Source organism: Mustela putorius, unplaced genomic scaffold (assembly GCF_011764305.1).
Source record: "Mustela putorius furo isolate JIRA1106 unplaced genomic scaffold, ASM1176430v1.1 tig00000874_pilon_pilon_pilon, whole genome shotgun sequence".
NCBI classification, from domain to species: domain Eukaryota; kingdom Metazoa; phylum Chordata; class Mammalia; order Carnivora; family Mustelidae; genus Mustela; species Mustela putorius.
Genome location: NW_025421505.1, coordinates 7,179,811 through 7,201,756, shown reverse-complemented (window position 1 = coordinate 7,201,756; position 21,946 = coordinate 7,179,811).

Here is a 21,946-nt window from a genome sequence, read left to right as displayed (position 1 = left end):
AATCAGACGCTTAACCAACTGAGTCACCCATGTGTCCCTCCCAAAATCATTATATTTCTGTATATTAACAACAAATAATTGGAAATCAAAATTTAAAATTCAATACCATTTATAAGTGCTCCAAAGAAAATAAAGGACTTAGTTATAAATCGAACAAAAGCATGTACAGTATAGATATAATGATAGTGATAAAATGTTGAATCAAAGACCTAAACACTTTAAGAACATACTATATTCATGGATTGAAAGACTCAATATATAGAGATGTCAGTTCCCTCAATTCATCCACAGGTTTAATATATTCCTATCAATCTCAGCAAAGTGTTTGGTATATAAGCACACTTATTCTGAAATTAAATGGAAAGGGAAAAGCCCTGGACTAGCCAAAACAATTTTGAGAACGAAGAATAAAATGAAAGGTATCACTGTTCCCAATGTCGAGGCTTACTATCTAACCACAGTAATCAAAATGATATGGTTTTGGTGGAGAGATAGAAACATAGTTCAATGGATCAGAATAAAGACCCAGAAATAAATCCACATAAATATGCTTAATTAATTTAACAAAGTAGCAAAAGCAATCCCAAGGAGGAGGGCTAGTCTTTCCTATAGGTGATGTAGGACGAATTGAGCATCCACTGGCAAAAAATGAACATCCACTTAAACTTCACACCTTAAATAAAAATTACCTCAAAATGGATCACGGACTTAAATAAAATATAAAGATATAAAGGTTCTAGGAAAAAAAAAAAAAACAGTAGAAAGTCTTTGGATCTGAAACCACGCAAAGAGTTCTTGGACTTGACACATAGAAGGAAAAATTGATACACTGGCTTATAAAAATTAAAAACTTCTGTTCTGCAAAAGACCCTGTGAAAAAGATGAAAAGAGAGTAAAATATTTGCAAACTACATAGCTGACAAAGAAATAGTATCCAGAATATATTTTTTAAAGCTCTCAAAAATCAACTGTTAAAAAAAAAAAACTGTAAAAAAAGCAAACAATCAAATTAGAAAATGGGTGAATGACATGAACAAACATTTCACTAAAGAAGATACACAGCAAGTAAATACATGAAAAGATGTTCCACAGCATAAGGCACTAGAAACATACAAATTAAAACCACAATGTGATATGACTATATACCTCTATACTACTCTATTAGATCAGCTAGAATGAAAAATAGTGATAACAGCACGTATCAGGGAGGATGCAGAAAAAAATGAATCACTCATATATTGCTGGTAATACTGTGAAATGGTATAGTCACTTTGGAAAATACTTTGGAACTTCCTTTTACACTGAGAAGTGGGTTCACCATAGGACCAGGGGCTATACTCTGAGACATGTATCCCAGAGAAATTCAAATATATTTTCACACAGAAACTTGCATACAAATGTTTGTAGCAGTTTTATTCCCAAAACTGGAAACCACTCTGATATCCTTCAAAGGATGAATGGTTTAACAAACCTTGGTACATTCATACCATGGAATCCCACTTAGCAATAAAAAAGAATAAACTATTCATAAACACAAGAACTTGGATGAACCTCAAGGAAATTTTGCTGAACAATGAAAGCAGATATTAAAAGGATATATACTGCATGGTTCCATTTAGATAACATTGGAGAAATAACATAATTGTAGAAACAGAGAAAAGTTTAGAGGTTGTGTGGGGGTGTTAGAAACGGGGATTAGGAAAATGGCAACAGAGGGGCACCCCAGAAGAGTCTTGTGGTGATGGCACAGTCAAGTATCTTGAGGCTACACGTGTGATCAAATTGCATAGAGCTACACACATACACACTCCAACAAGGACATGCATAACTGGTGAAGTCTGAATAAATTCTCTAGTTTACACCAATGTTGATTTCCAGGTTTTGATATTTTACCTAATTATGTAAGCTGTTAATATCAGAGGAGGCTGGTGAAGAGCGCACAGGATCTCCCTGTAAATTTCTTTGAACCTTGAATCTATAAATTATTTCCAAAAAAACCTGTTAAAAAATAAATAATCAGATAGGACTTCTCGTCTACCTCTTGAACACACTAATTGAAACTATTCTTATCCAAGTAAAAAAAAACTCAACAATTTAGGAAATCCTACTGCTTTTGGCTTTTCAGAAACTTAGGTTTTAAAGACCCAATATACTGTTTCAGTGGTTCTCAAAGTGTGCCTCTTAGGTACATCGGCATCACCTGGGAACTTAGTAGAAATGCAAATTCTCATTCCCCACTCCAGTTCTACTGAATCTGAAACTCAACACTGGGGACCAGCCCTCCCAGTTTTAAAAAGCCCCCTAGGGGATGCTGGTGCATACTCAGGTTTGAAAATCACCATTCCACTGGGTCCTTCACAGATGCTGGCGACACACTTTGTATCTGAATCACTTTTCCTGGAGGAGACCCTCTGGCAGGACTATAGCCCAGGCCAGCTCCTCGCTGTCTCTTTTCCAGGCTGCTTGTGACTTCCACCTGTCTGTCCTTCATATATAAACCTTCAGCAGGGGGCACCTGTGGGGCTCAGTCGTTTAAGCATCTGCCTTCAGCTCAGGTCATAATCCCAGGGTCCTGGGATCCAGCCTCATCAGGCTCCCTGCTCAGCGGGATGCCTGCTTCTTCCTCTCCCCCTCCCCCTGCTTGTCGTCTCTCTCTCACTGTCTCTCTCTGTGTGTCAAATAAATAAATAAAATCTTCCAAAAAATTATATAAATAAACAAATAAACCTTCAGCAGGGAAGAGTGCTGGAAATCTTTCAATAGCCATCTAGGTCACTGAAGTCCATAAGCTTCTGCTAAAGACATAATTTCCTGTAAAAGCCAAGCTGCAAAAGAGATACACGTTCCCATCGGGCCTGGCTTAATGAGTACTCTAACTGGGAGAAAGGAGATGATTTCCAGAACTGCCTAAAGCCTTCCTCCTCTGCCCAGAAGGGATGCTAGGTGAAAGGAAATTACATAAAAATTAAGCACTTTACAAAAGAGGTTCCAAATGTAAGTTATGCTAAGTATAAATAATAATATAATAACATAAATAATAACATCTCACTCGTCTTTATCTCTGGGCCTAGGAAGATCAAAGCCATCTGATAAACGCAGCTTCAAACATGTCTGGGAATGGGCGTGCTCCAACAGGCCTCCGCATCCTCCGTTCCCACATTTCACAGCCCTCAGAGGCTCCCAATCACCTCTGCTGGTTGTTAGAGGCTTTCTGCGCAAGATACCTCTTTTATAAAATTAATGGTGCCAGATCCAATAGTGGCTTTAGCAGAAAAGAAAAACAAAAACCTTTTTCAGGGCAATGTGTCTCATTCTCCTGTGGTTTTCCTCCATCCCTAGAAACGCCTTAATGGACCCCTTTTATAAATGTAATTGACTTCCGACAAACTCTGTTTTGAGTATTTTTTCCATATCAAGACAACACTCGAAATAACTGGATACTATGAGAGAGGTCCTAATGATGTAGGAAAAACGTTAGGGTTTGAAGCTGATGGCCGAGAAAGAATTCTTGAGACATCTTTGGTGCAAAAAGGTGGTTTTATTAAAGTAAGGCACGGGGACAGGACCTATGGGCAGAAAGAGCCACACCAGCATCATAAGGAATGGCCCATTATATACTTTCGAGTTGGGAGGCGGGTAGGGATAGCGTAAGTCTCGAAGGAATTCCGAAGCAAGGTTTCTAGGACCTTGAAGGGGTTCACTATTGTTGGAAGAGGGGTCATTGGTTACTGTATCAAAAAACCTGAGTCCTGAGACCCTTCAGATGTGTATCGGTGGGTCATACGCTTGTGGGATGATTGCCAACGTGTATCTTGGGCAGTAGAGATAAAGGAAGTTTCCAAAAGAATCATTATATGTTAAAGTAGACTTACAGGAACCTGGGGTTTGGGCTAAGATTGCCTTTTGCCCTTAGCAAAGTATGAACATCCAGGCAGCTGAGTCCCTAGAGGAAGGTCATTCTGCCTATTTCAAAGACTTGTCGAGGGGCTGTAGATAGTAAGGAAATTTAGTAATTTCTCTTCTGCTTCTGTTTTCCACATCAGTAAGGCCAGGATATGGAAGAAGGGAGCTGATGGTAAAGCAGAGTAGGCAGTCCCATCTCGGGATTTGGTGGGACCGCCTTGTGCAGTAACAGGAGCAGGGAGAATCTGGGGTCTGAGAACAGGGTTACCCTCAAGGACTAGATGGGCTTTGGAGTTGCTGGCTTGGGGAGGGGACCAGAGGACTGCAAAAGTGGTTTGGCAGTCAGGCCAGCAGGGAGATGGGCCCCTCAGCAAGGATCCGGGTGGCCTGCCTGTGGAAGTCTGGGCCAGTGCTGGTCAGCATGACCAGAATTGGTCCAGCTGTTCAGGAATAGGACTCTGGGCCCAAGAGGAAGGCAGGAAATTAGATGCACCCATGCTCTGAGTTTGGGGGGAAGGAGGGAATTGAGAATCAGGGTCCAAGATGTACTGCAGCCCACAGGGGAATGGCGGGGCTATTTCATCCCTGGGGACACACTGGAATTGCGGGCGGAAGCTCACCAATCTTTTCAAAGAACCTGCCTTGGTTTCATTGATTTTTCTCTGTTGGTTGCCTGCTCCTAATGCATCCATTTCTGCTCCCACTTATTTGTTTTCTTCCGCTTACTTTGGATTTAATAAGCCATTCCTCTTCGTTTCATAAGGTGAAAACTTAGGTCATCGATTTGGGATCTTTCTTTCCTAATGTATGCAATCAGTGCTATAAATCTCTTTTGAAGCCCTACTTTTGTTGCAGTCCACAGATTTTGATGTTGTGTTTTCTGTTTTGTTTAGATCAAAATATTTTAAAATTTCTGTTGAGATTTCTTCTTTGACCTGTGTGTTATTCAGAAGTGTGTGGGGCTTTTGCTTTGGGGCTCTTTGTTTTTGTTTTTTTCTTTTTTTTTCTTTTCTTTTTGTTTTTTAGAGAGAGAGAGAGAATCTTAAGCAGGCTCCACGCCCAGTGTGAGTGATGCAGGGCACAATCTCACAATTCTGAGATCATGATCTGAGCCAAAATCAAGAGTCCCATGCCTCACCAACTAAGCCACCCACGTGCCCTCGGGAAGTGTGTTGTTGAATCTTCATGTACTCGGGGATTTTCCAGTTTTCTTTTTATTATTGATTTTTAGTTTATTGTGGGTCTGAGAAAAGACACTGCAGGATTTCCATTCTTTTTAACAATTTGTTACAGCGCATGCTATGACCCAAAATGTAGTCTTGAGAAAAGTTTCATGTGATTTTGAAAAAAGAACGTATGTTCTGTTGTTTTTGGATGAAGTTATCTACAGATGTTCATTAAATCCAGTCGTCTGTAGATGTTCATTAAATCCAGTGTGCTTGAGTTCACCTCAGTCCTTACTGACTTTCTGCCTGCCGAATCTGTCCATTTCTGAGAGCAGGGTCTCCGACGACCATAGCGAATTCCCCTATTTCTCCTCACAGTTCTGTTTGTGCCTTGGATAGTTTGACACTCTATTGTTAGGCACATACCTGTTAAGGATTGCTTTTTTCTTGAGGAACTAATAAATTTATCAGGATATAATGCCCTTTTTATCCCAGATAACTCTCCTTACATTGAAGTCAGCACTGCCTGAAATTCACATAGATTCTCCCACTTTCTTTGATGAGTATTAACATGGTATATTTTCCTCCATCTACTTACCTTTAATCTATACTATTCTTTATATTTAAAGTGGTCCTAGGGAGCTTTAAAAAATGCTAATGCCTGGGTCCTGGACTGATGCAATTGATCTGGGGCATGGCCTTGGCAATGGGCATTTTAAAAGCTCCCCAGGAAAGACCAGTATGCAGTCAAGACTAAGAACCATCAGTTTATGGGCAGGCCACCAACTCCAGCCTAAGTGCAAGCAGCTGCGATGGCGGGGGTGGGGGGTGGGGAGGTGAGGATAGGCTCAAGGAAGGCACTGCAGGGTGTAGAGGGGTCCACTGACAGCCCAACCCTGCTCTACCCTGACTTAGTGACTAAGTAGGACACAATGGGAGCAGGATGGGAGGAGAAGAGAGAGTCCAGCCCCCGAAGCCAGGCTGAGATGGAGAGAGAGAGATCATTTGAGGGCCAGGTCACCTGGGTAACCAACATCTTGCCTTCAGTGGAGTAGGGCTAGGGGACAGCAAAGGTCTGCAGAAGGGAAGCTGCTGGGCATGAAGAATATGGGCAGGAGGTACACCTTGAGCGTCACCCTGCAAACCCCGTCAGTGGTCACAGCTCATCCAGAAGCTGGATCTTTCTAACAACGCCCCGGGAGATGCCTCTGCTCCTCAGACTCATACAGTGAAGGGAGGGTGAAGCAAGTCACGGAGCAGCCCCACACCCCTGGGAGGTTGTCGATGGAGAAACAGATTTCCGAACATCTAGCACAAGTGTGTTGCTCTATGCGATGGGGAAAGGCATGGATGGGGGACAAATGTTGAATTTTCTCTGAGCCCTGTGCTCCCGGGAAACAGCAATGGATAAGAAATCCTCCCCTCTCTTTTGTGCTCCTGAAAAAGGCTTACTGCAAAGAACTACCCTACCCCACTGGACTTGGACAAGACTCATGATGCTCCCCCGTTATTTACCTCGAGGCCAGACAGAGACTGTCCAGATTCCCTTTCTTTGCTTCATCAATGGTTGGTTGAACTGTTGTCTCCATGATCTACAGGAACAAAATGTTTATGCACCAAAGTTCAGTTAAGCTTCTCTCCTTCACCCAGGTCCCTGAACTATGACCCACCCTTGACCTGAGCCAGCACAGAGCCGGCCTCAACAGTCCCCTCCTGAGAAGATGCTGGCCCCAGGGTATAATCGTCTCTAATTTACTGTCCAATTAGGCCACACCCCTTCACCTGGTGTTCCCACACTCAGTTCCTTGCCGCATACTCCCTATAAAAGATGAACTCTTCTCCTAACCCTTAAGACACCAGACTTTATGCACAGAGTGGTTTCCTTATTACCGGAATCCCAACTGGCCCCAACCCACTTCCCTGGCAATAGCAACTTCCCCTCCCTTCAAAAACCACTTCGAGTAAAATCCTTCCTTACAGGGTGCAAATTTATTTTCTTATTGGACTGGGGAAAGTTTAGAAAAGTCATCTTGAGGGCAGTATGAAGAGACTGTGTCTGGGGAGGAGGAGGAGGGGTGGCAGACAGGGTGCAGGATGGGAGGAGTAGGCTCCCGAGGACCAGTGGGGGATGATGACCTTTTGCCAGGGTCAACAGGGAAGAGAGGATCCAAGAGGATGTGGAAGGTGAGGTCTCGGCCCCACACCTAGGCCAGGACGCTATGTTACATGCTCCCACCTCCGAGCTCTTCCCAACCCTAGCCCGAGACCCAGATGTGGGTACGCCCAATGTTGGCCAAATAATGGAGACTGTGGTCGGCCTCTTACCTGGTCCCACCTGTGCTGACTTCCTCTAGCAATTAACCCCCCTCCTTCCCACACCCTTGACCTCTCCCCACAAACTGGCTTCTTACGCTCATTCAAACAGGCCCACCATCTCTGTGTCCCCCTTGAATCCCAGTCCAGAGGCTGACCTTTCTTTCCACAAATCCCCAAGATTATTTTTTTAAAGATTTTATTTATTTATTTGACAGGGAGAGAGAGTTCACAAGCAGGCAGAGAGGCAGGCAGAGAGAGAGGGGAGAAGCAGGCTATCCGCTGAGCAGAGAGCCTGATGCGGGGCTCGATCCCAGGACCCTGAGATCATGACCTGAGCCAAAGGCAGAGGCTTAAGCCACTGAGCCACCCAGGCTCCCCATCCAAGATTATTTAGATGCATTGCTATGTCCCTGCGTCCCCTCAAGCCTGGCCTCACCCCTGGAGAGCTGCCGGCGGCTCTCACCTGTCTGCAGCGCCCCTTGTGGCCGCATCCCCAGGCCCGATGGTCACCTGACCGCTTCCCTTCAGCCCAACCACCCACCTCCCTGAAGCAACTCTAGGGTTCATTGCTGCAACCATTTTGTGCTATTCTTCCCTCTGTGGTTTCTCCTTCAGAATCTGCTGGTTGCCCCCTCGTCAGCCTGGGCCTTGGCCCTGGTCTCACTTTTCTCTTCCTTCCTAGCTGTCCCTTCTCCCTGAGTGATGAGTAGCCCCTGTATACAGATCACTACAAGACTTAACTTTCCAGCACAGCACATCCCGAGCTCTGAGCTCACCCTCCCAGTGGCCTGCCCCACATCTGCCCTTCCAAAGATGGCACCTTGGTCCACGAGGGAGGAGGAGCTTCAGGGGCTGAAGCTCACCAGCACCCCCCCAACCCCTCCCTGGGCTCATCTCCCCTGAGCCACCAGAGGGATCAGGTCCCTTCCTTGCTCCAAGCCTTTGGTGGATTCCCACTGAGCTTCCCACTAATCCTCAGCCCCAAACAGAACCTGGGAGGCCCAGCACCCTATGCTGTGGCCCCTACTCCCCCCTGGCTTGCTGTACTAGGGCCACACAGACCTTTGTTCCATTCCCTGAACCCACAAAACTCCTTTCTCCCTCTGCATGGAGCCCCCGCCCTTGTTAGGGCTGCATCAGCTCTAGTCCTAAACTCCTCCCTGGTAGGAATCCGGCCTTGCGCTGGGATCGGCCTCATCCGGGTGGCTCCTTCTCACCCCGCTCTCATTTGGATGCCAGCTGTCCCTGTAGATGAGTGGTTGTTTAGTATCGATTTTCTCCCCCAAACTGCAGCCCTGAGGGGAGCCATCCGGTCTGTTTCCATCACAACTCCAACCCCCTCGCTCTTAGAATAGCCCAAGATAGAGACTAGGGGTTCGGGAGATGTTGTCTGAACGAACACTGTTCATGTTATAAGAATCACTAGCCACATGCGGACATTTATTAAACGCATCCTGGAGGTTGCCTTTTGCAGCCAGTGGCATCCCACCCGGCTCTTCCACCTTTCTGGGGTCCCCAGCCCTCTCCCCGCACTGTGAGTATTGGCTTCTGTGTTGCCCCACTGCCTCATTTCTTTGGAGAATGGCCCTCGGCTAAGGAGAGCGGCCTCAAGGGCAGCCCCCAACCTGGCAGATGCACACCGCAGGCCTGCTTCCTTGCCTCCGCCATTCATGCCCTAGAGTCCTTCCCCATCCCCCACCCCATGGGATGTGGCTGGAGCAAGCCATCCCTGGAACCCTTGTCTTCCCATTCCCCTGCCCTGCTCGCCTGGCCAGTATTTCCTAAGAGCTCTCCGGTAATAAATCACTGAACAAGAATCTGTCTCCAGCTCTGCTTCTAGGAAGTCCAATCAGAAACATCTAGAATAGGGAGGGAGATAGGTGTGGAGTGAGGGATGAGAGAGAAAAAGGAAACAGGAGAGAGGTCTTGTATGGACTAGTAAATGCCCCAAGCACTGAGGTAGAGGAATCAATCTTCTGCATCTTTGGTCCCTCCCCAAACTGTCAAATCAATGGATGAGGAGGAAGGAGAGGGAGCAGCCGGGAGGGGAACAGAACCCTGCTTGTTCCCCAACCGACCTCCAGCTTATACTCTTCACCCATCTCAGCCTTCCTGTCTGACATCATCTGTGCCCCCCACTGTGCTGGAAATGCAAGTTCTCACTCTCCCATTCCTTTGGGTTTCTCTTTTGTGCCCCTGGGAGATTATTATATGTCCCCTAAGGCCAGAAGGGATCTGCCGGCCCTCGATGCTTTAATGAAACTCTGTCCCTTCTAAAGGAGGACAACTGGACACCAGGTCCCTAAGCCTTCTTTGCCTGGGAGCCGACCAGCCTGCCTTGTGTGTTCTACAGCATAAACCTTTGTTAATCACCAGCTAGGGCACTGGGTAAAGTCCTTTCTCAAATCCTGGCCCCCTGGGCTCATAGCGTTTGAGATACATAAGTATGTTGCCATGGTGACACGGTGACAGATTAATTTACAAATCCTCCTGGAACAAAGCTGCTTTAACAAGGTGAGAGTGCATGAGAAGGACCAGGGGAAACTGCACCGCTCTCTCGGGACCAAGTTGGAGTCAGTAGACCCAAGAAGGAAAGGACAGGTAGAGTCCATCTCAGGCTGACGTCTCCCGGGGCTCTGGGCTTCCCGAGGCATTCCTGCCTCTAGGAATGCAGCAACTAAGCCCAACCCTGGTCTGAAAGATACCTTGGATCCTTCTCTTGTCAGGGGCTTTGCTAGTTACTGTTGCAACTGACAGCTGTCTGCATAATTAATGAGCTAATCCTCACAGCCACACCCCCACACCAAGAAGCACCACCACCAAACTATTCTTAGCAAGAAGATCCTCCAAAGCCACTGGTGAGCAGCAGTTTGCCTCAAACGACGTACAGTGATTAGCGTGTGATTCCTCAAAGGGAGAGAGTAGGCAAACACTCGGCTCCAATGCTACTGATGCAAATCTGAGCCGGGAACCTGAAATGGCATCTGGCTCTCAGTTTTCAGTAGACAAGATTGGAAGGTTAAGTGATTCTCACAAATAAACCTGTGCCTTCTAATCCCTGGTACAAATCCAGGTGGGCTCTCCAATTAAGCTCCGTGGCTCTTGCTTCTCCCAGATGAATATAGTCCATCAGCTCAGATGAAGGCACATTTCAGAAATCCAGAGGGGCTGGATGTGTTGTGTAACTGTCCCTCAGAACAATGTATTACTTAAAATATAACCCATGAAAAATTCTACTAGTTACCAAGCATGTTTAGATATAGCCTTAAGAAAAACACATACTGGCAACAGGCCTCTGGGGGAGAGGATGATATATGGCCTTAAAGCGGAGCAGCTGGGGATGCCCGGCTCACTCAGGGCAGCATGGAAGCCGAGCAGCTAGGAACATCCGGCCCACTCATGGCGGAATGCCACCTGCTTCATTTTTCCGTTATCTCCCCTCCCCCACCCCCAGAACACCTATGGCTAATTAGATAAGTCCTTTGAATGTGCCTGCTCAACCATAAACTTTATACTGCTTGACCAGACATATTTTGCCTTCTGTCTTGTTTATCTACAAGGCATATGATTAATGTTTAACCTTCTTTGGCTCTTCTGTTGATTACTGTCTATATCTAATAAAAATGGAACTAAGGAGTTGTTCGGGGCAACAATCTTTTCTACTGTTGTCCCCTGCTCCCTATCTCTTACAGCTGACTTGTTTGTGCCTCATTCTTCTCCCGTGCACCATCAGGAAATGACGGTGTTGTCCTGCAGGCAGCTCCCGTTGACCTGTGTCCTCACTGCTCCAAGTATGGTCCACGGACCAGTGGCAATCAGCACCACATGAGAGCTTGTTAGAAATAGACTCCTGGGCTCTACTCCAGACCTACCAGACAAGAATTTGTAAGGGAGAAAAAAAAAAAAAAAAAAAAAAAACCCAACACTCTTTTTTTCCCTCTGCCTTTTTAAATTCTATCTGATGCCCTGGAAATTCAACCAACAAAGATGGGCTAAGAGTGAGACAGTGTTTATGAATGTAGGCAGCATACGAGCAGGAGAAACGCAGTGATGAGTAACTCAAAGGGGTGGTTAGAACTTGGGGCTTATATAGCACCCTAACAGAAAACACTAAATTTATAGAGAAGTGACAAGACAAAGGACAGGCAGTTTGGGCTTTTAGGGGTGGTCAGCTGTGGGAAGGTAAATATAGTTGGGGGAACTGATGAAAGACAAGAGCTGTTCAGTGAAGTTTGTTATGTGGATTTCCATCAGTCTTGTCTCCCGGCTGGTGAGTCTGCAGTTGTCTTCCTCTTCCTGCTCCGAACTAAGGAGACACCTGGACAAATGGAAATTTACATTCTGCTCTTAGGCAAATAGAGGAGGAAGGCCCAGAGCTTGTTTGGTATCTGCTGTTTCTCCACTGTGTTCAGCTCAGAATAATCCTAGTGCCAAGATGGAATATTTGAAGGTGACATATTCTGATGTCCTACACATTTTTACCAGATTCACAGGCAATTCTGATGCATGGTAAAGCTTGAGTGGGCCTTCAGCCCTTAGGGCTTCTGGAGGACATGTTCATGACTACAGGTGCTGATGCCTGTCAAGTGGCAAGGTGGGCCTGGTCTACCTCCCAGCTCACCACCAACTCATCTCAGTGCTGTAGGAGGAATGAGCCTATTTCCAAGGATGATGCCGATGCTAATCTCCTGATCTGACACAAAATAAAACTGGGGCCAAGAATTGAAGTTACAAGCAATCAAAACAAATTTTAAAAATACACTGAACTTTAGTGAGGCTGGTCCTTGACCCAGACAGTGCTTTCAAGACTATGCAATAATTTATCTACATGCTCAGGTTTCTGCAGATAGTATTTAAGGCATCTTACCATGGTACATAAAATCAACAAGATGGACTGTTAAGAGTAGGAGTCAAGAGTCTGTACTTTCTAAGTTCTTTTCAGCTTCTCTCTTAACTTGAGCAAAAGATCTCATGGGCCAAGCATCCCATAATAGGGAACCAAGAAACTATCCCCTCAAGCAATCAGAACTGCCCTGAGTCAGCAAGACCCCATGTGATTAAGCCCAAGACAATGATCAACCTGACCTTTATTGCCCATCTGCTCATACCCACTGACCTTTGTCCTACATTTTCCTTCTACAAAAACTAGAAGTATTTTCAGCACTTTGGAAACTATGTTTGAGACACTAGTCTGATGTCTTCCCGGTGTTAGCCTCACTGAAAAATTCCTTTCTATTTCTATTTCACAAAAAAAAAAAAAAAAAAAAGAGGGAGTCAAAATAGAATGAAAAATAAGTGTAGGGACATAAAATGGAGCCAGGGTGTAAAAATCCTAAATTCTTGGTATAAGTGGGTCACAAACTGAGTGCTGGTTTCTAGTAACCAAACATAAAAACAAGGCCCAGTCAGTTACACTGATTCATTTTCACATGCTAACAAAGAGGCCAGTTGCTAGGAAAGAACCCAACATTCTTTTCCTCTTCACAGTAGAACATCTTGGAGATTCATGTACACACACTCTCCCCACATCCTCGCCTCTCATTCTCTCTTTGACCCACTCCCCTCTGGCTTCTTGCCTCACCAGCCCACAGAAGGCAGTCTTGACAAGCTCACTGTGACCATCATGTTACCAAATATAATCGCAACAGTCCCTTCCCTGTGCCCATCTCAGGTGGCTTCCCAGCACCCCTCCACCTGGTTGACCACTCATTAGTAGGACACCATCCTCTCTGGCATCTGTAGTGTCATTCAGTTTTCCTCCTGGCCTGCTGGCTGTTCCTTGCTTCCACATACTGTGGTTTCTGCAGGCCACCGTATCCTGGGACCTCTTCCCTTCTGTGTCCCCACTTTTCCTAAGTGATCTCATACCTCCCATGACTTTGCGTGCCATCTGTGCGTACGTCTCTCAAATGTTCTTCTTGGGAGCCACCCCCTTCTCTGGGCTCTAGATGCAGAGACAGCTGCCTCCTGAATGATTCCACTGAGATATCCCAAATGGCATTCAAAATGGTGTTCAAACAGGATTCTTCATTTTGTCCTCAAACCAGGTCCTTCCCTAATCAGCTCAAGAAAGAGCATCATCTAGCCCAGTTGCTAAGGCCAGAAGCTGGTGGAGGTCCTTCTGGCTCCTTTCCTCCCTTATGCCCCCACATCTAACTCAACCCTAAGTCCTGTCAACTATACCACAAATCCATCCTATCTCGACCCCTACCAAGCCTCTCTTCACAGAGCGGTCAAAAGAAGCTGTAAAATTCATACATCAATCTAGGCAATGGTCATTTAAAAAAGGACAAGAAAAAGAGAAAGAGACAACTGGAATTAGGCCCTCCCAGTGAGAGTACATACCACTGCCCATGAAACTGTGTTTCCAAAAATATAAAACCTCTAATCAGGTCTCTATATCTAGATACAAATTCATAGAAAAAAACAGAGAAGATTTCTTGAACAGTCTTTAAAAGGCATCATTGGAGTCACACAATGGGAAGTGTAGCAACAGCCTTCCCAGAGTCCCAGAGTCTTGTACCTAATCTGAGAGGAACTGGAGGGACAACCAGTCCAAGATCCTCTGGCCAGCATGTCCTCAACTCCCTTCTCAGCCAGGCTTTTGATCAGTTCTGGGAAGCATAGCCTGGGCAACATGGCTCTCATCTGAGGCAGATCAGCTGGGAGCTTGGGGGCCTCAAAGGACAACTGAGGCAAAAGAACCAACATCCTGCTGAGAATGTGTTGGGGAGGGAACAGGATTCCTTGACACATGTGACCCTGGTGGTTTCCCTACATTCCTACTGAGTTGCCTTAATACAGATCTGATGGAAACTGACACTTCTTCTCTGTCTGCCCAGCACTGTCAGAAGCCATCCATCCTACTCCATCCACTCATCTCACTGGGAAATTAAATATGGAGCCATGTGGTATTTGTCACATTCGAAGGTGAAACCATCTACTATGAAACCCAACAAAATGTATTTCATTTTTTTCTTCAGCCCATCGCAGTGGGGTGAATGGGATAGGATTTCTGATCAGACTAGACACCCAACCTCGAATGGGTCATTCCATGGCTAAGTCCACAGCTCGCCCTTCTCTCCAGATACACAGGACAGCTGTTCCCCAGGAGAAGACAGTGGAGTCACTGACACCAGAGTACACACAAGTAGATGGAGAGAAAACACCACCAGCCTGCAGCTTTCATCTGATACGTCTCTAGAAGCTTGTTCACCAATAACATGGAATTGATACATGGGAAGGAGGCAGACCCCACTTTCCCTGACTGGGACTGAATGGCCGTAGGCAAGTAGAGAAAAGATGTTGATACTTGATTTTGCTTTCCTTCACAAGATGATACTAGTTCTGATCTCAATGGATTTGAAATGAATTTAAATTTAAGAGAGGATACAAAGTAACTAGAAAAGTGTTTGCACCTAGCAGGCACTCAGTAGATAACAGAGCCTCCTTCCTCCAAAAAATTAGCCTAACTTGGAGTCCCTATTGTTAGCAGTTCAAGTCCCCACCATGAACAAATAGCTTTCCTGACCCTCGCTGCTAGTAATAAGTCACGAAAAACATCAGGAATTTCTCCAGACTGACTATCTACTCCTCAGTCCTCTCTTCTCTCCTTCCCCAAACCTCAAATCCACTCCAACTTTGTATTAACCTACTTCCTCCAAAAAGAATGGGACAGCTGAGCACTTAAAATCAGAAACAGAGGGACGCCTGGGTGCCTCAGTCATTTAGGCATCTGCCTTCATCTCAGGTCATGATCCCAGGGTCCTGGGATCAAGCCCCTCATCAGGCTCTCTGCTCGTCAGGGAGTCTTCCTCTCCTTCTCCAATTGCTTCTCCCACAGCTCATGCACTCTCCTCTCAAATAAATAATCTTCTTAAGAACTCAGAAACAGGTATTCACTCCTGAGTTCTAGGCCCAGCATCTCTCTGATGACCACTCTTCCCACAAGCTCCCACCCAGAGAGGGACCCCTGACATCTTGATGCCAATAGGCCCCCTTATGATGTGTAGTGGCCGAAGAAAAATAATGCGAAATAGGAGTGGAAAGTAAACGAATAAGAATTTTTAAACCAAGACAGGGAAGAAAGAAAATGTTAAGTTAGTGGTATCTTAGGGTTCACCTTCTACCAGGAAAACCAACAATTAGCTGAGGAAAAAATAAATAAACAAGATACTTAAGGACAATATTAGCAGAGACCTTAAAATATTGAAAGGCCTTATCTGCCCCTCAACTTTCTTCTGCCCCACACCACCATGCCCACTACTCACATGCACACACACATACATACATGCATGCACACACGCACCTACGCACATACACACACACACGCACACAGGCACACATGCACATCTCTAACCACAACACCTTTACCAGGACTCAGAGTGAAGGTGTCTAAGCGTGTGTGGACAGACGTGCTTTTCCAAACGCCTAGCTTAGTACCTAGCTCCATCACTTATTAGCTGTGTGTCTTAGGGCAATCTAGGTAACCCCCAAGGGCTCAGGTTTTTATCTGTAATAGATCATTGGTATAATAGATCATTCGTGGCTCACAGATGTATGAGATCATGAATCTCATTATCTAAGTGCCAAGCCCAGTGCCTGACCCACAGGAAGTGCTTAATAAAGAAAGTGTCAGCCCCGCGGAGAAGATGACCAAGTCGTTTGTTCAGTTTTCAGAAACCCTCATCTCTGTGGCCCAATGTCTCCCTGCTTTGTTCGTCTGTAGGAAGAACATATCAAACCTGAGCAGCTACAGAGTTCAGGTTTTCACAGCAGATGACAATAAACAGAAGTGACTATGACCACACTTGAGTGCAAACAGTCCTCAGTTTCCCCAAAAGCCACAACCTGCAGATGAGCTTGACTCAAAGTGGCGAGGGGAATAAGAAATGAAAGGAAATATTTACGAGCCTTGGAAAGGCGTTCAAAAAGCTTTTGGGCCCATCTGACAACCAGCTCTATGTTTTGTCTCCTTGCTGTAATATTTAAATATAATTTTGGAGTCTGCCAGATTAAATTACTCACTTGACCAATTTATGCCCTTCAGATTAAATGCTATAATTATCCTTAATAAGCATAACGATCAACCTGTTTTTGCTTAATGGTTATAAAGTTTTACACCTTTTAATAATCCTCCTACGGGTGGAACATACGTTGTGTTTCTCGGAGAGCTGATGTCTTGCTCTGTGTAACATGTCAAACCAAATCAGAGTCTTGCTTTTGTTCACCGGAACAACATGAGCCTGAAAATGTGGGATTGGAAGAAGAAACACACACTCCAAAATGTTCTCTCCAGAGAGCTGACAGATCAAGGAAATCCCACAAAGATTTTGCAACAATAAAACTCATCTCTGAGAACACTTTGTCTCTTATATATATAGTTCAAGTGCAATAGAGAAAGAAAAATTATTTTCTCCAGATTTAAGTTTATGTAGAATGGATACTCTTTCTATTCTGTGTGCGCTCTCTCTCTCTCTCTCTATATATATATATATGATTTTTAAATTGTGTTTATTTATTTGTCAGAGAGAGGGAGACTTAGTGCATAAGCAGGAAGAGCAGCTTATGCTTAGTGCATAAGCAGAGGGAGAAGCAGACTCCCTACTGAGCAAGGAGCCCAATGCAGGACTCGATCCCAGGACCCCGGGATCATGACCTGAGCCACAGGCAGAGGTTTAACTGACTGAGCCAGACAGGCACTCCTCCTGAGGATATTTAGAATCTGGATTTTGGAGATGCTGCCGTGTTCTCTTTAGCTTGCAACATGGCACTATTCATACCAACTTCCCCCACCTCCCCAGCTTATGGTGTTCTGCTATTAGGTCCATCCTTGGAGGTTTCTGGTTTTCAACGAAATGTTGGCTCAGGAACTTCTTTTTATGGGGTGGTGGTTCATACTGACTCCCATCCTTTTATAAAGGAGAATCGGGACATTTTGCTTTTGTTTTGTTTTCTTTCATATTTATATAGTGTCAAGTAAAAAAAAATTGTAATTAGTAAGGAGAAACTTTATTCAACAAGATTATTGCAAAGGAAGGGGAAGGGGCTCTTGCCTTAGGGATTACTTTTGACCACAAGATCTGTGTCTCAAGGCTGAGGCAATGAGGAGTTTCCTTTTATAAGCAAGAGGAAACAATGTTAGAAAGAACCAGGTGTTGGGACACAGGATGAAGGGAAGTGGCTCGATTGGACAATAAATCAGAGAATATTATACTCTGGGACCAGCCTCTTCTCAGAAGGGGACTGTCGAGGCCAGGGTGTATGCTGGCTCAGGTTGAGGATGGGCCAAAGTTCAGGGACCTGGGTGAAGGGGAGAAACTTAACCAAAGTTTGGTCAGCAATCACTGATGAAGCGAAGAAGGGGAATCTGGAGGGTCTGTGTCTAGCCTTTAGGTAAACAAGGGGGCATCCCTGACTCTTGTCTAAGTCCGATGGAAAAGGGTGGCTCTTTGCAGGAAGCACCCTTTGTTTCCTAAACACCAAAGGATGGAAGAGTTTAGATGAAGTTCAACATTGCCAATGGCCGGACTCAAGGCCAGGCTCCCAAAAGCCTGAACACACCATGTGATGCTTTGCTAGAAGCAGAGAGGAGCATCTGTGTTGGCCCAAGGAGCAGGCAGGGCTGTTCCATCTGGGACATCACTTGGCTTTACCAGTAGCTCCTTCTGCCCCCTCCCCAGTTCCATCCCATTTGGGAGCAGGCGTGAGCCTCCTGGGAGCAGGAGAACACTGAAAGTCTGGATAATTATTTTAGTTTTGTAGCCTACTTTCTATACCCTTATTAGTTTAGAACACAATGAACTCATTTGAGAATTTCAACTCACTCCCGTTAGTCACTGTTTTCAGAAATGACATTTTACCTGGCTATAAAAAATACCATATGTTTATCATTGAAAGTACAGAGAATGTGTAACCATTTTTTTAAAGTCACTCAACATTCTGCAAACTAAAAGGTAACCACAATTCGTGTTTAGCTATATTTCCTTCTAGAACTTTTAAAAATGCATAAATCTGTGCATGTGCCTTTTTGCCCTGTATTTTCTTTCCCAGTCGTCAGTGGCTAGATGAAGTTATTTTGTTGTTACTGCTGTCTCTGTTGTATGTGTGATTTCTCACCCGTCAGAGTCCCCCAGCTGAAGACCTCCAGGAATATGCATGTAGTTGAACAAACTGGGCTTACCGTTCGTTGAAATGAGGGAAAACACAGCAAGGGGATCCCTGGGTGTCTCAGCAAGAGGGTGTTATAAAGATGCCCAGGATTGGGGGATCGCTCCAGGAAGCAGGGTTTTGCTCCAGATGACATGCCCCCAGGAAAGGTAGTTCTGTGATCAGGTACCTGACGCCTTCCTTTCTAGAAGCTGGTAGGATTGAAGTGGGGTAAAGAAGAAGAATCATGGCTCCCTGGACAGGGGCTGTTTGGTCATTTCTGTATCTTGGACAATCTCCATGTTTCTGTCTGGATTCAGACATGATTATGGAGAGACACAGGTTTTGTCTTGACCCATCAGGGTCTGGTTTCATTGATCTCCTTGCATGTTTTTGTTCAGCTGGAGAACACAGCAGTCTTGGTTGTGATGCCCATCCTGGGCTGCTGGCAATTGGTTTACCTTTCTCACACATCACTGAGTGTATTAGCCAGGGTTCTCCAGAGAAACAGAACCAACATGATACATAAAGAATATAGAAGAGAGTTATTATAGGACTCAGCTCATGCAGCTATGGAGGCCTGGAAGTCCCTGACCCTCTGTCTGCTGAGAACCAGGAAAGCCAGTGACGTAATTGAGTCCAACATCAAAGACCTAAGAACTAGGGGGCCACCAGTGTAAGATTTAGGGGCCACAGGCTTGAGAACCAGGAACTCTGATGTCCAAGAGGAAAAGTGGTACGTCCAAGTGCAACAATAGAGAAAGAATTTGGCCTTTCTCCATCTTTTAGTTCCATTTGGGCCTCCGACAGACTAGATCGTGCCCATCCACATTGACGAGGGCAGATCTCTTAGTCTACTGAATTAAAAACTAATCTCTTCCAGGGCTGCCTGGGTGGCTCAGTTGATTAAATGTCTGACTCTTGATTTTGGCTCAGGTCATGGTCTCAGTGTCCCGATGTCCAGCTCCATGCCCAGCTTCAGATTTTCTCTCTCTCCTTCTGCCCCTCCTCCCAGCACCCCCAACTCTCATAATAAACAAACAAAAAACCAACTAATCTCTTCCAGAAACACTCACCCAGACACACCCAAAAATCTTGTTTTACCAGCTATCTAGGCAACACTTAGCTGGGTCAAACTGACAAAATAAACCATCACACTGAACTCTTAGTAATTTATAATTGATTCTCTTGGACTTTTCTAGGTAAAGATCCACACTGTCCTTAAAAATTATGATAAAATTCTCTCTTCCTTTCCTTTATTTGTACCTCTTACTCTTACTCTTTTATTATAGATTGAAACTTCTAGAGCAATATTACATTATAATGATAACAATCTTGGTCTTGTCTTATTCTTCAAGTTAATTGAAATGCCTGGACTCATTAAATATGAGTTGGACCATTTGCAAGAGGTGTGAGATGATGTTAATATCTAAGAAGGTTATACTTCAGCATAGTAAATAAAATCCCGTCTTGTCTCAGCTTATTCAGGAATGACTTTAATTTTATCAAACACTTATTTGGCATCTATGAAGACAATTATGGTTTAATCCTTTTCTTTAGTGATGTGTTAAATTATAGTAATGGATTTCTTATTATTAAAATATTCTTGCACTTCTGGACTGTCAATTGACATTGAATTAGTTCTGAATGAGTGTCCAGAACTGAAGTACCAGAGCTTTATTCAGAATATTTGCATCTATTTATAAACAAGATTGGTTTCTAACTTCTAAGAGGTCATCTTGGCTGTGTTTTGGCATCAAAGTTATTACAGTTGCTCATGATAAATTGGGATACTCACAGCCTTTTTACATGCCTGGAAACAAGCTACACCAGATAAAAAATGATCTACTTCTTTAGAGCAATACTGGCCCATAAAAATTTTTGCAGTGCTGGAAATGTTCTAGATCAGCATTATCCAATATGGCAGTCACTAGGCACATTTGGTTGTTGAGCACTTGAAAAGTAACTATTGCCCCTGTGAAACTGAATGTTAAATTTTATTTAGTTTTTAATTCATTGAACTGTAAATGACTACACATAACTTGTCACTTCTTTTGTTGTTACTGCTGTCTCTGTTGTATGTGTGATTTCTCACCCGTCAGAGTCCCCCAGCTGAAGACCTCCAGGAATATGCATGTAGTTGAACAAACTGTAGAGTTTGAACAAAAATTGCCTACAGATGTGTGTAATACCTCTATTTATTTATTTTGGGAGGGGGAAGCAGTGGGTGAGGGAAAGAGAGAATCGTAAGCAGGCTCCATGCCCAGCATGAGCCCAGTGTGGGGTTTAATCACACAACCCTGAGATCACGACCTGAGCCAAAATCAAGAGTCAGACTCTTAACCAAATGAGCCACCCAGGTGCCCCAATCTTGATTAATATATTACTCAGACAGTTGTTTCCATTTGTCCCATGGTTATTATCCTGACTTTCCTATCCTGTGAAACAATTCTGGCAATTGATAATTACTAATTGTCTTAGAAAAAAAAATCACATCTGAATTGTCAAATTCGTCAGCTTAGGGTTGAATATCATTTTCCTTACAGTGGTTTTACTCTCATCTGCATCTTCTGTAATATGTCCTTTCTTGTTATTAATGTTACATATTTGCATTTTCCCAATTAAGCTTGTCAGAGTTTTCCTATTTCGTGGGATCTCAAACTCAGATGCCTGAGTGGGCAGATGAATGAGCATTTGAGTGTGAGACCCTTAAAAACTGCCCCTCCAGCTATTGATGGCTATCTCCTATCCTGTCCCCTGCAACCCACCCCATTTGCCTTCTTAGGAACCTCATACTATCACACAACCCTTTCTCTATCCCTAACCTTTCTTCTTTTCTATTGAATTCTCCCACTAACCTTTAAACATATTCTGATCTCTTGGATTTTCTCTTTCCAACTATCACCTGATTTCTCTTCTGTCTCCTCACTTAGTGGCTATATTAGTTATCTATTGCTGCATAGCAAATTACCCCCAAATTTAGCAACTTACAAAAACAAACATTTATTATCTCTCCAGTAAGAGCTTAGTTGGATGGGTCTGGTTTAGGGCTTCTCAGGAGGTTACAGTCCAGATGTTGGCTGGGGCTGTGGTCAATGAAGGTTTGCTGGGGAAGGACAATCCTCATATGGCTATTGGTACAAGGGCCTCAATTCCTCCCTTCATGGACCTCTCCATAAGGCTGCTTATGACATGGCAGCTTTATTCTTCAAGAGAGAATGATCTGAGAGAGACAGAGAGAACAACAAAGACAAAACTATAGATCTTTATAAGCTAACTGCAGAAGTGAAAGTCATTCTACCATATTCCATTGGGCACAGAGATCTACCCTGACACAATGTGAATACCACCAGGCAAGGTCTTTACAGCCATCTTGCTCCTCCTTCTTGAATTGTATGTTTTCCCTCTGTAAC